The sequence below is a fragment of the Gallus gallus genome, chromosome 1 (assembly GCF_016699485.2).
Source record: "Gallus gallus isolate bGalGal1 chromosome 1, bGalGal1.mat.broiler.GRCg7b, whole genome shotgun sequence".
Classification (NCBI taxonomy): Eukaryota; Metazoa; Chordata; class Aves; order Galliformes; family Phasianidae; genus Gallus; species Gallus gallus.
The window spans coordinates 136,723,456-136,739,721 of record NC_052532.1 but is presented as its reverse complement, the minus strand read 5'-3'; the positions used below and the strand labels follow the sequence as shown (position 1 = coordinate 136,739,721).

Sequence of the window (16,266 nt, the reverse complement as noted above, 5' to 3'; positions counted from 1 at the left end):
ATAGTCAGAGTGACCCATAGTGGGGGAAAGGTGCATCACTGTGTTACCTGGTGCCATTTCTCATTTTATTTAGCTTGATCCAAAAGCCAGTTTGCAAGACTCAGCAGAAATGTGTAGCAGCATGTACTGCAGGGAACGTAAAAGGGGGCGTGTGAACAAATCCAAGTCTCTCCTGTAGTGAGGACTCCCCATCTGGATGCAGTACTCTGGGTGAGGTCTCACCAGCGCTGAGCAGAGGGGCAGGGTCACCTCCATCCACCTGCTGATCACACTGCTTTTGATGCAGCCCAGGATACGGTTGGCTTTCTGGACTGCGAGGACACACTGCTGGCTATCTTCATACATGTGCATTAACCTGCTCTTCTTGCTAGGACAGGACCGAATAGCTGTACAGGTCTTGGTAAGTGTGTGAATGTAAAAACTCCTTGCATGACACAGCAAGGGAGTCAGCAAAGCAGGCATTAGCTGTATAACCCTAACCCTGTGCTCCCTGCGCAGGGATTTGATCTCTTTTGGATGAGTTGTCTCATTACCAGATCACTGTTTCTCTTTTTTTCCCTCCATATTCCTCTTGGTTTTGCTGTGTATGAGTGAAGGTACCCACTTGAAAGCCAATATACTGGAAGCACTTTCAAACATAACAAAAAGCGTAACAACACAGAAAAGCAACAGCTAGCTAACAAAGCATATATAAAACAGTCTCTGCCAAACAAATGGCAGCATCCCATTGGTACACTTTTTTCCAGAGCCATGACAGTGACACCAAAGTGACACCCCTGACACCAAAGCTTTGTTTCTCTTCCCGGCATTCTGAAGTTTAAGCACACGGTACCACGTTAGGCAAAGCACAGATTGCGTCACCTATCTTAAAAAATTATTAAGCTGAAAGAAAGACTCTGCGGCTTGGAGGAAATCTAGAAATGAAAGATTTATTACCTTAACTCACGCTGGGAGAAGGCTATTAATCAAGTGTGGAGCAAGACTTCTGCCAGGTGGGTGCCGAACCATTGCTGATCCAGGCACAAGCCTGGCAAACGTGCTCTGGATCACCTGCCCAAGATGGGGCCATCCTATTCCTGACATCTTTGTAGTGAATCAAGGTCAGCTCGCTTTCTTTACTTTTTAACCTTTTTGCTCCCAAGCCTCATTTTTGCCTTGTTAAAAATGAACAGTACCCAGAACCACACAAAAAGAAATTGGGTTTGATGTGGTCTCACCAGTCATCAGCTCATTTCTTACACAGTATGTGCTGGGCTTCTCCTGTTAATTAATTGAGCTGGCTAGAAAATGATTCAGGTGCTTCTTTATTCTTTAATCTGATGCAAATACAGGCTTTTAAGCAAAGCAAGCAAATTGTAACACAACAGCTTGGATCCGAAATCTGGCGTTGTTTTATCTGGAAATACCAATGGGGCACTCCTAGGGAATTTGCAGTTCAGGTGCTTCATGCTCCTGTTCTCTTTTGTGGGCCTTGTTACGGACCACATCATCTGGCTGGGGACTGTCCTGCTCACAGAACGCCTGCACAGCAGTACTGTAACTGCAATTACCAGTGGCAAGGTGCTTCCAAAATGAAATGTTTCCATTCCTAACAGCATTTCTCATTCTGAGCCACGGCTTTTCAATCAAAAAAGAAACAACAACAAAAAACCCAGCCCTTCCCTTCCCCCTTATTGTTTAGCCAAAAAGGTACCCTGCCACTGAAAAACAGCTGCAATACAGACATTTCCCAGCCTTTCTCTAAGGCCATTTTGATTAAAACAACCCAGATAAAGCTTGTGTTCACTGCTGCCCAGGCAGAGGTGAGAAATAAAATAAAAGAATGACTCCTCTAAAAATTTTCCAATAATGCTGCTTTTCCATTCTGAAGCTCTAAGCGCCTCTGCCAGTCAACCTAGGAGAGAAACTCAAGATCACAATTACAGAAAAAAAAAATAAGGAAATCACAGCATGAACCCTTGAAACTTCTTCATTCAGACATTCTTCTGGCCAAAAGGCCCAGCTTTCAGTAGACTTTAAGTCAGTTAAATAATGTAATGAATTTAGGTCTGTAAGGAGCAATCTTGGGGTAGTTTATTATTGTTTCTACTTTTGGTTAATCTGTACGTGCCTAGAAGACTGGATTCAGAAAGCTCCCCTTCATCTATGAGAAGTGAACATTAAGAATATTTCAAAAACAGAACTAAAATGATGGCTGCTGCTCTTCAGTAGCTGTAACATCACTCCCCATCAACACTCAGGTCATTCCTGGAAATCTTTATGGGATCAAACTTTGCCAAATCTCTGTGCAAGGTACTTCTGGCCTAACCGCTCTGCTCTCATTCACTGGACACCTTTAATCCAGAGGTGAGGGCACTGACCAGGACTCGTGGGCAAATCCCCAAGCCCTACTGAGGAGTCAGTACTCCCCATTTTCTCTTCAAAACCTCAGCCTTGCACCATTTTCCTGTTTCCTCTTGACTCCGTGTAGCAGCATTTTGGTCTGACACTGTCATCATCAGCATGCCCAAAAGGTCCATTGTGCCAGCCCTTCTCCCCTCACACAGCAGCCCTGTGGTGTCCCCTACCCAGAGACCAGCCCAAGGCCTCTTCCTGTCCTGCTCTCTTGCCCCACCACCCCATCCCCAGCCACCATGGGACTTAGTCAGGCATTACTCTGGCAGCTTCCAAATGAAACAGCCTCTGTCTCTGGCTACGCATTAAGAAACCAATTTACCCCTTGATTTATTGTTAGGCTAACTGGAATTCAGCTAGAATGTGTATTACATTTCAATACTTCATGTGGGCGTGTACAGAAATGAAGAATGCAAGAAAGAAAGGAAGGAAGGAAGGAAGTAAAGAATGAAGTCACATCAATGGCAACGGCCAGTTTCTGCTTTCCTGCCAGAAAATGCTGGTTGGCACAGTGCTGAATGCTGCCAAAGGTTTCTTTTCACTCGCAGCAATCAATAGTGACGTAAAAGCCTGAAGCGTTAATATGCTGAAAAGCCCCTTGCAGAAGACTTAATGATATGTTGGCAACTCAATCATTCTGCATTTGTGTTTCAGCAACGTCAAATGGCAGCAGTTAAGCAGAAACCTGCTGGCAAACTGACAAACAACAGCCATGAAGCAATTAAGTGGCAACGCTGGAGAATTTTTCATTACATATCCTGAAGAACAAAAGGAGGGGGAAGAAAATCCACGAACATGCTTATTTCCAATGAATTCTTCCAGTAGAAAGCTTCGTAAGAGCGTGAGCTGCACAGGTAGAGCAGGTGTTGAGTTTCCAAAAGTCATGGAAAAGAGGTTTTCTCAATAGGCTCAAAAGCAATGTGAGCTTCAAGCCCACCAGCTTCTGCAGCTGATAAAGGTGGCCACTCTAGGAAAAGTGACACTTGCATGTTTTGTAGGTACTTTTGCTCTTCTTGGGCTTTTCCTATTTCACATCCTTTGGGAAGTGAAAATAAAAGCTTCACTGTATGCAACCAGTTTTTCTTGAGATGGCAAACAGAGTCTGGATGTCTGAGGTGAGTATGCACAAAGTTTCTGCGTCTACGCACAATTAGGGAAGGTGGACACTGAAGAAAGTGTCAAGATTCCACATGCAGAATCGCCAGAGAGGCTGACGAGATTCACCAGCTCACAGACACACAAGAGGAAAGTCCAGGACTAACTTTTGGTACCAGTACATTGCATTATGAAGGAATTCAAATGTAAAATACAAAAGGGAAAGGCCTTCAGCTACCAAACCCAGACAGAAATGCTACGGCCCAACATGGTCACTCTCTCTCAACCTCCACGCAGATCAAGTATGCATCCACATTCCCCAAACCCAAGAAACCACTTGAGGCTGCAGCCATGGCTCCTCTCTTCAGCAGCAGAGCAGCAGACAGACTGTTTTATCAGTTGCGTGAAACCCATGCTGATGCTGAGGGGCAGCTTTCCTCATCCACCCTTGTGTGGCTTGAGCAGTGCAAGGAGGAAAATCCCAGCCCCTCTGCTGCAAGGGTGCCCACCAGAGGCAGGCGTGATGCTGCCAGCACACTGCGTTGCAGCTTCATCCTGAGCCCTGTTTCAAGGGGATAAAAGAACCATGCATGCACGAAAGGTTTTCTGACAGTGCTCAAGTGCCTCTTCCCTCTGCTCTGTGGCTCTGCTCACAGCCAAAGCTCTGCTAAAGCAGGAATGAAACCAAACAGATCCATAACATGCTGCTGTAGCAGCCAGGGAATGCCACTACTAAGGACAGATAAATTGTTTTAGGCTGTACTTAAGTCACTTGAGCAAAATACAGAGAAGAAAAGACACAGTAAGGAAAAAGTCATGAAAAGTATGCACATTTGTAACTAAACTGTAATTAAACACAAACCACTAGCACAAGGCATAAATAATAATTAAAACACATTGTGTTAATTTTTTGCCTCATTTACTCTGAAGCATCACACAAATCTCAGTCTACACAGAGATCCGGTGGCGATCCATGGGTTTGTGCTTCTGCTTTCCCACCTGCAGGAAGCTGCCTTTGGGCAAGCTGGGCGACCCTGCAGCAGATGGTCACCTGCCACACACAGCAGCTTCTCACAAATCACATCAGCTGCAGTGGAGAGGACATGGACTGTGTGGCGAACAGACCAACAAGATCTCCAAGCAGGAGACTGGCTGGGTGCTTACCCTTACTACTTTGCAAGCACCCACTCAAGTGACTTAAATCATGAGGGAGAAACATCCATTCGGCTCCCTCAGGGATAGGGAAGCAGGGAGCAATCTCCCAAACAAACTGCTGGTGGCCTACACCCAGATTGGAGCAGCCAGCAGCAAACACAACCAGCAGCTCCGTCACAGTGGTGGTGGCAGCTCTGCCTGCCAAGCAGGGCAAAGGACAAAGCAGGGGGCAGTAGGGACTGTTCACTGCCCCACTGCTCCTTGCTTTTCACCCCACACATCCATCCTGCCCATGCTATCCTGCCCGTGGGTTCCTGGGTATGAACCCACAACAGCTGCAGATGTCTTCAGTTTAACATCTTTCTAGAACGTCTCACTTAACCTATAGACACACAGGGACTTTCTAGCTGAGTCAACAATTGAACTGAATCTCCTAAATCCCAGACCACTGCCTTTAACCACAGAAACTGTGTGTCATTTGGGCACAGGTGTCTCTGGCAGACTGGACAAGGCATTTATCCCTTCTGTGGCTTCTGAAAATGGGGAGCACCAGAACATGACAAGAACTTCTACCCTCATTTTATGGATACAGAAACTGAGGCAGGGAAGGCATGGGGAGGAGAAGGAAGAGGCAAAAGAAGCATTAAAGGACTTGCACAAGCTCACATACAAACTCTGCAGGTGTTCCCTGGAAAAAATGACAGATCAGAGCTCGTGTGCCTTTGCCTTATCTGTACAGATTTTAGGTATCAGTGTCTATAAATACCTGCGGGAAGGGTGCACAGAGTACAAAGCCAGACTCTTTTCAATGGTTCCCTGTGCCAGAACAAGAGGCCGTGGACACAAACTGGTACACAAAAGGCTCCCACAGAACACCAGGAGCACTTCTGCACTGTGCAGGTGACAGCACTGCACAGGCTACACAGAGGCTGTGGGGTCTCCTCCTTGGGGATCTCCAGCAGCTGCCTGGCCATGGCCCTGTGCACCTTGCTCTGGGTGGCCCTGCTGGAGAGGGGGTGGGCCTGAGGGACCCAGAAGGCCCTGCCAGCATTACAGCCAGTCTGTGACACTGTGAACAGGGTAGAAAGCATCGAGAATGCAGTGTACTGAAGGAAACAAGTAGGCTAGGACAGACTTTAGCCAATGCAGGTGTAACAAAGGTATACCACTGTAAAACCTGTGACCTACAAAGTTTTAAGTGGCTTCTTTCTTGAAGAGTAACTTTGAGGATGACGTATCACAAATCATTACGTCCCACAGCAAAGAATCTGAGAATGTCTTGTCCTCTGTATGCAAATGGTTTGTCTTATGTATAACTGCTGAGAAGAGCGATCGCCCGTGGGTCACATGACATGACAGATCACATCTGTGACACTGACACACTCCTTCACACGAAGTTAGTGATAGGAAAATTAATCAAAGATAATCTAATTTGATACAAAGTAGCAATGAGGAAAACCAGCAATGCACTATTAGTCTGCTCGGTGGGAACCGTTACTAAGAGCCTAAAACATCACAGTTTGAAGATGCAATCTCTTCAAAATAATCTTTGAGTAAAAAAGTAGTTAAGTGACAATAAAAGCAGCACTTCATAAAAAGGAGTTCTTCATAGAACAAAAATTGAGCCTAATGCTTCATATACTCTGTACAGTTGTCATGCTTATTAAGAAGTAATAAATCCCTATACGAATAAAATTGAAATGAAAGCTCTACTGTTTCCTTTAACCAAGGACTTAGACATAACCACCAGGTCCCGATCCTGGCTGCTACTGCTGCAGAGCACTGCAGTCCCATTGACACAATATGCACTGGCACTATTCCCAGCTCCTACCTGGAGCAGGAGGCAAAATGCTTCTCTGAAACTGTTCTGAGGTGCTGTGAGATCTAGGGAACACTTTAGGGATGTTCTTTAGAGAAGTGCCCAAACAGCTTAGGAACCTATCCCCCATTTCCAGGAATGTTTTCTGCAGTTAGCAAGAAGATACCATGCTAAATGCTCAGCAAATTGAGACTAAACAAACTCCAGCCCATCGACTAACCCAAAGAAAGGGAAAGAGCAACATTCATCACTAAAAAGCAAAGGACACCTTTAGTCTTTTTCAGCAGTGGGTTAACAGAACACAAACTGCTCTTTAAAGAAAACAGCATCTTCAAGGTTATTTTGTAATTTAGACAGAAGACAGCCCTAACTCACATTTTACCTTGAAAGGTCCACCTTGGGACACACCAAGATTAAAAAAATCTTTCAGACTTTCAGACTGCAATCGATGCCTGTAGCACAAGTGAGAAAGAAACAGCAGGCTTTCCGCTGCACAGCTTGTCAAATAGATATCTTTAGGATCTTCTGCATTATCAAAATAGGAGTTCAGTTTTATGATGCAACACCATCTCTCGTAGGACATTTAAAAACTTGCCTGTGAGAGTGTCCCATGCTGAGCTCATTTGATTTCATAATCATGACTAAAATAGCTTCACACATCCTGCACATCTCATGCTGTTTCAGCCAATCATTTAGTACCTATCAATATTTAGAATCATAGAATCACCGAATCACAAAGTTGGAAAGGACTTACAAGATCATGTAGTCCAACCCTCCTCCCATTACCACAGCTACCACAAGAAACTAAAACATATCTCATAGCTCCTCATCCAGACACCTCTCGAACACTGCCAGGGACGGCGACTCCACCACCCTGCGTAGGCCATTCCAGCGCCTGACCACTCTCTGAGAGAGAAAGTTTTTCCTTATGTCTAATCTAAACCTCCTCTGGCACAACTTGTGGCCATTTCCTCGGGTTCTGTTTGTTGCCTGGGAGAAGAGGCCAAAGCCCTCCTCATCACAACCTCCCTTCAGGAAGTTGTAGAGCATAATGAGGTCTCCCCTGAGCCTCCTCTTCTCCAGACTGAACAATCCCAGCTCCTTCAGCCGCTCCTCATAAGGCCTGTGCTCCAGACCCCTCACCAGTTTCGTTGCCCTTCTCTGGACACGTTCCAGGGCCTCAATGTCTTTCTTGTAGTGAGGGGCACAAAACTGAACAAAGTACTTGAGATATGGCCTCACTAGTGCTGAGTACAAGGGGATGACCACCTCCCTGCTCCTGCTGGCCATACTATTTCTAATGCAGGCCAGGATGGCATTGGCCCTCTTGGCCACCTGTCAGCTCATGTTCAACTGAACATCAACCAACATCGCCAGGTCCCTTTCCTCTTTACAGTCATCCAGCTACTCAGCCCCAAGCCTATAGGGGCCCAAGCCTATTTACATATCCAAAGATCTCTCTTGCCTCATAAAGCACTGTTTCAAGTGAAGTCTTCTCAAGCTACATGCACTTCTGTTAAGCACCAAGCAAGTACCAGGCTCAGGTTAAACCTCCAGCAGTGTATTCACAGCTATTGCAGCTCAGAGGATCCATGTGTAACATCAGCCAGCTGTTTGTTTAACCATGGCAGAACAAAGTCCATCATGCTCTGAAAAACCTGAAACTTTCCAGATTTTCTGTTCTTTAAGAAATTGTACTGTCAACACAGTGCTGGCATTGTAGGTCCAATTCTGTTTTCAGTTAAACCACTTTAATCCAGTTAATCTTGATGAAACGGTGTGGATGTATAGAAAATTCCAATGCAGTACAGAGCTTTATCTTACATGTAATCTCCTTTGAAACAAAGCTGAATGGCTGGCAGCCTTTACCAAGGAAAATATTTACAGTTTTTCATATGTTGACCGCAGGCTTTGCAAAGCCTAGGTATGGTCTGAGAAACTGTCTTCACCTTCCAAGCAGTAAACAGTCACTGGATCTTATGGGCAACATTCTACCCCGTCATCCTGGTGTAAACAGAGGGTGCTGCAAGCCAGTGTTTTAGAGCAGGAGCTGGTGTGAGCAAGCCCAGCTCACAGAATCATAGATTGGTTAGGGTTGGAAGGGACATGAGGACACTCAGGCTAAGCATGCAGCATGGCCTCAGGAGAAGCCCCAGGTCACAGAGTCATTAAGGTTGGAAAAGACCTGTAAGATAATCTAGTCCAACCACCAGCCCCCCCCCCCCCCCCCACGCCATGCCCACTGACCACGTCCCTCAGTGCTGTATCTACATGTTTCTTGAACACCTCCAGGGACAGAGACTCCACCCCTCCCTGGGCAGCCCGTGTCAGGGTCTCACCACTCCTCCTGAGAAGAAATTACTCCTAATATCCAACCTGAACCTGTCGTGGCACAATTTAAGGCCATTCCCTCGTGTCCTATCGCTGTAAACTGGGAGAAGAGGCTGACCCCACCTCTCCACAACCTCCTTTCAGAGAGCTGCAGAAAGACATAAGGCCTCCCCTGAGCCTCCTCTTCTCCAGACTAATCAATTCCAGTTCTCTCAGCCGCTTCCCATAAGACTTGTGCTCCAGACTCCTCACAGCTCCGTTGCCCTTTTCTGGACATGCTCCAGAGCCTCAGTGTCTTTCTTTTAGTAAGGGGCCTGGAACTGAACACAGTACTCAAGGTGAGGCCTCACCAGTGCCAAGTCTGCAAGAAGGACTGCAGTAACCAGCAGTTGTTCAACAAAGAAAAAAGCAAATAACAGAAAGAAATTTGTTGCTTCAACTTAAATGGGCAGCCTCACTGCTGTGTGCCACTTGGACAGGTCAAAGAGAAAAGACAGCAAAGTCTCATCTGTCAGAGAGCAAGAGAGATGCTACAAAACAGGTCAAAGGTAAATGAGAGGAGTTGAAAGTCAGGCTGCCGTGCAGTTTTGAAAGTCATATGGTTTTTTTCAGACTGCTTCACCTCCACAACAGCAGTATTTACAGATGTGGAATTTTACACGATTCTTTACGCTGTATGTCACAGAAAGGAAAGAAAAGAACGTTTTAGAGAAAAGTGCAGAAGTGTTGCCTGAAAGCCCATAGGACGCAGCTCTGCTAACGGCTTTATTTGATCTTTCCTTGTGGAAGCTGACAACACACTGGACAGCTTACATTTTCCAGCAGTGCCTCTGTAACCTCGCCACCCAGCCCAATACCTTTGGTTTGCTTTCCAGCCTTTCCACATCTTTCTGCTTGGCTCCCTGCCTCGTGACTCAACCATTTCCTCAGCAGCAATGCTCTCCCACCTCCGCCCCAGAGAGGAGCTCATGGCCCAGCTCTGCAGCAGCTCATCGGAGTTGGGTTTCGTCCCAACAGATACCACATCTGGGAGACGCTGCTCTCAAATGGACCACAAGGAGGGGAGAGGGGGCACAGAGAGATCTGGAGACAGAGCTGCCCAGGACGTAGCAGGAGCTGTGCTGCTGAGGAAGGCACTTTCCATCTGATGAGGCTCTCAGAGCTCAACAGAGGGAGCCCCACTCCGGCGAATGTCGCCGGGCCTGCTGCGAGCAGGGAGCAGGCCTCACAGTGCTACATAAATACATTAACACCAGGAAAATCTTTCTCCTTTCTGCCTCCCCCACTTCAGGGTAACTTGAGGGTTGTATAAAAGCTGCTGCTACTAGCATTTCAATCACTGGAAATCAAGACAATCAGCAACGCAAGCCACTTCATCAGCTGCAGCTCGCAGGCTCCAGCACCCAAACAGCCTGCGACAGCTAAAGGGAGTCTGCTGGTTACAAAACACAGAACAACCTCCAGAACTCAAAGATTTTCTTTTCTTTTTTTTCTGAGGCAAAATAGGGTCAACAGGGAACAGTGCCATGGTCTGAGGATTCCCTGAGGGTGTCAGTGTTAAAAGGTTTTGGGGTGGGTTTATTGGGCAGGAAGCAGGGCTGCTGCCAGGGCTACAGGGGGTAAGGCTGGAGGGGAAAACAAGCGGCCACAAAGGCCCTCTGGAGTGGCAGTGGGGTGAAAAAGTGCCTGCTGAGAGCAAGGGGAAACCAGCCTTAGTGCTTATTTCAGATGAAGAAGACGACCTAAAATTCCTACTGAAAACCCAGCACCACTTTATGGTAAATAAGTGTGATGCAGAGGACCTGCCTCTTTCTGCTCTGTCTTGCTCACTACATGTGACCACAGAACAGAGTCTTGCACTACAAAGCCAAAAATACATCCTCTGGTTTCCTCTTATCCCAAGTTTTTGTAAGGCAGCTTTTAAAAACATGCTCTAGGAGGACTTTCTGATGTGGTATTAACAGTTTCATAAATACTGCATTACCTGAACACGGCCTTTGCTGACCTGACAGGGCACTGGATGAATGCACCGCTGGCTGCATACGCAGCTAAGCTAAGGAACATGTTTCCTTAGTAGCTAGATTGTACACTTCAATAGGTGGATAAATTCCCATGTCACCACAGAATATTTACAACTGAATCTTATTTATCAACTGCATACCCTTACCAGCAGCCCATACAAATCCTGTTACACAAAACCTGCTATGGGTCTTTTTTTCATGGCTACAATAAAATCGCAGAGGTTTCTTCTGCACTGGGACAGGCTTTGTAAGAAGAGACAGCATCAGGAGATGCTAACACTGAAATATTCTAGGCTTCAAATGTCAGTGGGAGAGGAGTTAACTCATCCACAACTGCGTGAGCAACCTCCTGGTCCCTCTGCTGCCAGGGACCTTCCCAAGCTCATCGGGTCCCTCCACTCTTAGGTCATCCCCGAGAACAAACACACCAACCCACTGGCCAGGAATTTAAGGGAGATTACTTCTCCTTGTTTTGCTGTGGCTAGTAAAGTTAAAATATCTGGTATCCATTAGGAATGAAAGAAACACGCTTTTTAAATCACAGAGTTTCAACTCTGTTGAAACTGTTGAAATTGAAAGGGATACTGTGGTTACTATTTCCCCCCAGAAGAACATTTCTGGGGGGATGCTTGCCCACTCCCTGCCTTCTCATACCCTGCCCTGACAGCTTCATCCTCCCATCCAGGTCCCTCACTTTGAAATGACTCATTAGCTACAACCTACCAACACACACTCTTCACAGAGATGATTAGGAATCACTTTCAAGCCCAAATCCTGCTGACAGCACAGGCTGGCACCTTCCTGCACCAGTCCTGAACCAGCTTGCAGCTAGAAGGGCTTTAATCAACTCCAGCTTTGATAAGCAGTGGGCAGCAGGACCAAGGAGGCTAAGGAGCATCTCACACCCCAGCATCCTCAGATGTTGACTCCTCTGTGATAGGAAAGGTCCCCCGTTGCTCCAGACTCCCATTAGTAGCAGGTCAGCTCCTCCACCAAACCCCTGTGTGTTTTGATGTTACAGAGCAACAGTTGTGGAAGCAGACAAGGAAAACATCAAGGAAGATACAAGGCTTCAGAATGCAAATCACGCTTTCATGCCATCCTCCTGAATCCCCTGAGGGGAGAGGAAAGTTGATTATCTGCAGAATATGGGTCACAGTTATGCCTCAAGGATCTTTTGGTGCTCTGACTGCTGCTGAAATACTACGGGGCTCCTTGGTGCCTTTTCAGGTTAACACTTTCAAAGCGCTGTCCCTGTGCATAATAATAATAACACACACAAAAAAAATCTATTTCTTGCACCCACTTCCCAGGAGTTTCCCCTCACTCTGAATGTAACTGATACTTCCTCCTGCACTCTCAGGCACGATTAAAATGATGGCTATGCATGTTTGGAAGCACCACAGATTTCTAACTCTGCATGGTTTCTAATTAAAGGGACACACACTGGATGCTCCTGCTACATTTCGCTCCTCTGCATGGCTATTATTACTACATACGTTTCACTAGAAGTCAAAAGAATCTCCTCTACTTCCCATAATGGGATCCTGATTTAGACTGGATAAGCACCAGTCATTAATTTGGGTGAAAAATGTCTTTAGGAAAGGCAAAAGAGAGGCTTGAGATGCAGTTAGCCCTCTGACACAGATACTAATATTAATGAGTGAAGTGTTTGAATTTCTGGCTAAGCTGGAGTGCATACTGTCCAATGTTAAGCATCAGTTCTAATGAGGAACAAGAAAAAAAAAAGCACTCCATCAGCTACAAATCTGCAAGGGCGCACACAAATGATTAAGCAGTAGCACTGCTGTGTGTGTTAAGATCTCTGCTGCTACAGCCAGCACACTTGTTTTTAGGATTGACTCTTCTCCAGGGTGAAGTGCATCAGAAAACTTGTTACGCACTCAATCACACGTCTGAGTTTGCAATACATCTTGGAACGTTATTGACATATTTGACATATCCTTCTATCATCAACAGATGTGTTTCCACAGAGCATGGTCAAAACCACAGACAGGCTTAGCTCAAGATTTTGGGAGCCGTGGCCCCACACATTCTCTGCTGTAGGATACAGTGAGCGCTTGCCAACCCCTCTGCATGGGTCGGGCATATAGCAGCAGCTTGGCGTGCTCAATGCTGCTCGCGTACTTTCCCTTCCCTGTGTGGTCCAGACACAGCCAGAGCTGAAACCTTGCCCCAGTTACACTTCTGTGCCATCAACACCTACACCTGACATCTACAAAGCTGCACAATAAGGCCAATGCCTCTGGTTTGCTGTGGGAAAATATAGGGCTGCAAACCTCAAAGGGGAAAATATTTCAGATTATTTGCTATTCATATGAAGCCAGCTCATAAACTCTACCTTGCAAAACTGCACACTAGTTTTGAAAAACTGCAGCTACTCCTCACCAGATGCGATAACCTTCATGTTTTCCAAGGCTCACTTCTGATTTTGCCTACATGAACGTAAATAAATCAGGAACTCTCCCACTGACCATAATGACAGTACCACTGATTGGCACTGCTGTGATGGCACAGTCAAGTTCCATGGCAAGTGACACTGGGGGCAGTTCCATGACAGCGATCCTATACTGCATTGTGTGCGCCATTTACCACCTAGTAATACTTAAAATATGGGATGCTTTTGCTTTTAGAATGTCTTGTAAAATGCTACATGCTATAAATAATTCAAAGCAGTAATAATGGGATGCCTGGGCATTTCTTTTCCAGGTTTAAAGGCAGCTCTCTAACTCGATGGATAAACTGTTTTTACCAAAATAGTTTTCACGGCCGATAAAGAAATGGATCACAGAGTGATGCACTACATGTTAGCAAATAAAGACTCAACAACAAAACAACACAGTGCTGGTGTATATTCATCTCCTGTGTGGTTCTGAATCCCTTCAGAACGGAACTGAATTCCTGTGCTTCTTCCCTGGGCTAAGACTACAATCACTGACACACTGTATGAAGCAGGAGCACTGGCTTCTCCTCTAGCCATGTCCTAAGACTGAAGAGCATTTTGTTTTTCAAAGACAGATATTAGACCCCTGACGTCAGGAAAGTATTGTGGCATCTCTCAAAAGAAAGGAGAGGCTTTGGCTGCTGAGAGAGGCAGAAGAAAGGCATACTCCTCACCACTTCCCTAGTAGTTCAGCAACTTCAGCATACTCACTTCACCTCTCTCCTCATTCAGCAGGCCAATACTTCAGGATCCCAGCCTGCATTCACTGTTTTCCCTATGCTGTAAGCTTAGCTGACCATCTCAAGACAATGTGTTCTCACATGGGATGAGACACCTACAAGACGTGTGACAACACTGAGCTTCTGGGGTTAAGTATGGAGTTAAGTGTTGCTTTGCAAAAACAGAAACGCACCCTGAAAAATGCAACATCCTATATTTCCATGACATCAAAACCAATTAAGCTTTGTTTCCCTACCCATTATAATTAATTACTCCAACATACCTCCTCCACAAAGCTATTCATAGTTACAGATGTCACACAAACTCAGCATATCTCCCAAGATTAAAGATTTGCACCTACATTTTGCAAAGGCATCGGGGACAACATAGTCAAGCAGTTGCGTTCTGAGCCATCCTCCTTTGCAGAACTGCTGAAGAAAACTTCAGTCCCCTCAGTACTCTCTGCTGGTAATTACTTGGCAGTGGGACCTACAGAAAAGACCTGGAGAAAGAGCTGGCTGAGGGTGTGGCTTAATGATAAGGGTAAGCCCAGCTTTAGGCAGTCATTGCCGTTTACTTTATCTGTACGGCCTGCTCCCACAGTTGACTCACCAGGCTACAACACAAGCACAGTGTGTCTCACAGGGAAGATAGTGGGATTACACACCAGATGAGAGGGTTCAGATAGAACCAGAACCCCCTTTTTTTTTAATTTTTTTCCACTAGCATCCTCTGTAGGGGTTATGTAGGCTCAGCCCTGCCATAAAACCACAGCTTTGATATGACAGTAAGTGATGGAGCTCGAAGTCTGCCAATGAGCTCTGGATCCGTCACTTGAGCAGATGGGAAATTCTCTGTTGAATTGCAAAGTAAAAGAATTTACTTTCCTTGCTATGCCAGTGCTTTCTTTTCACCACCTCGTCCCTTTGCCTGCCAAAACCTCAACTAAAGAATTGTCCACATCCTGGTTTGAATGGAGGCAGAACTTGAAAGATTATGCCTGTGCTTAAAAATTATGTGCGAGTCCATTACAGCACAGCAATAACTCAACTGTAACTGCCTAATGGTCTAGGCTGGAACTAACCAAATATGAGCAAATCCAGAATCTGGGCAAGTCTGAGGAAAGACAAGAAATGATGAACAGAGACCCCTGAGAAACCCACTGGACCACTGAGTCTAGCCCTTTGCAATCAACGAGAAACACTGTAATGCATAGTCCTCGGGTTCTCAAACCCACATGCTCCAATTTGCCACAGGCAACAAAGCACTTGCCAAAGCTCTTTAAGAGTTTAATACCAAGAATGACCAGAAGTTGTAACTGTTGTTACTCCTGTAGACTGAAATCTAGAAAACAATTAATCTGTGTTCATGATGTCCAGAAGAAGAGACAGGAAATGCTGCTTCAAGATCAAGACCGTTTTACCCTTGAGCAGATATTACATGAAAGGGCAACAGCAGCTTAAGATGTTTCCTTCCATGTTTGCCAGTACTGACCTTGTTCAGACAAATTACAGATCTCTGCAGTTCCTCTGAACCCCCGTCATTACGAGTGCACGCACACACTCCATGTCTGATATGCATACATTATCGACGCGAATTAAAACAACTCGCGTTTGTACGCTGAGCAGCTGGTCTGAAATTTACTCCAGCATGAAATAAAATAAAAGAACTCCAGAAACCATATATGCAGCTGGGATTGCTTATGAGTGAAAAATGTGGTATCTTTATAGCCAACAGCATATGTATTCAGTACGCAGATCTACAAATATTGAATTCACTGCCAAAATCATTGTTAAGCAAACTGGCTGATTCTCTGCATCTTCCTGATGAACCAGAAGGAACTTGCTGATGATGAGCAGGAGACAGAGCACTCCATGAGTATTTCAGGTCACATCTTTATGGTCCTCACAAGGCAGTGCCCTCTAGCCAGGCCCAGAGGAGCTGGGACATCCCCATGGCATGGTGTATTTCCGACTGGGTTATGAGCTCAGGTCCCAGGGAAATGTCAGCACTGCTGTGATGCCCTGCTGGGGTGGCTGTCATGCCGTAAACTAGACTGACTTCCTGGAGCAGGCTCAGGTACCTCTTCCCTGAGCTGTGGTGAGAGCTGCAGAGCCACCAAATAGCATCCACAAAGCGACGCCGGAATGAGATGCTGTTTTCAAAGTGATGTAGTGGCCTCCTGAAGTGTCTGATATGACACACACAGCAGCCTCTTCCTCCTTAACACTTAACCAGAACAACAACTGCATTGCTTAGTTTTTGCA

General features: G+C 45.8%; 1 protein-coding gene across 1 annotated transcript in view; it reads right to left on the bottom strand.

Annotated features, from left to right (window-relative positions):
• Window positions 1-16,266, bottom strand: part of SH3RF3 (SH3 domain containing ring finger 3) — a 231,622-nt gene that overhangs the window by 87,662 nt on the left and 127,694 nt on the right. The gene's annotated exons all lie outside the window — the stretch shown is intronic.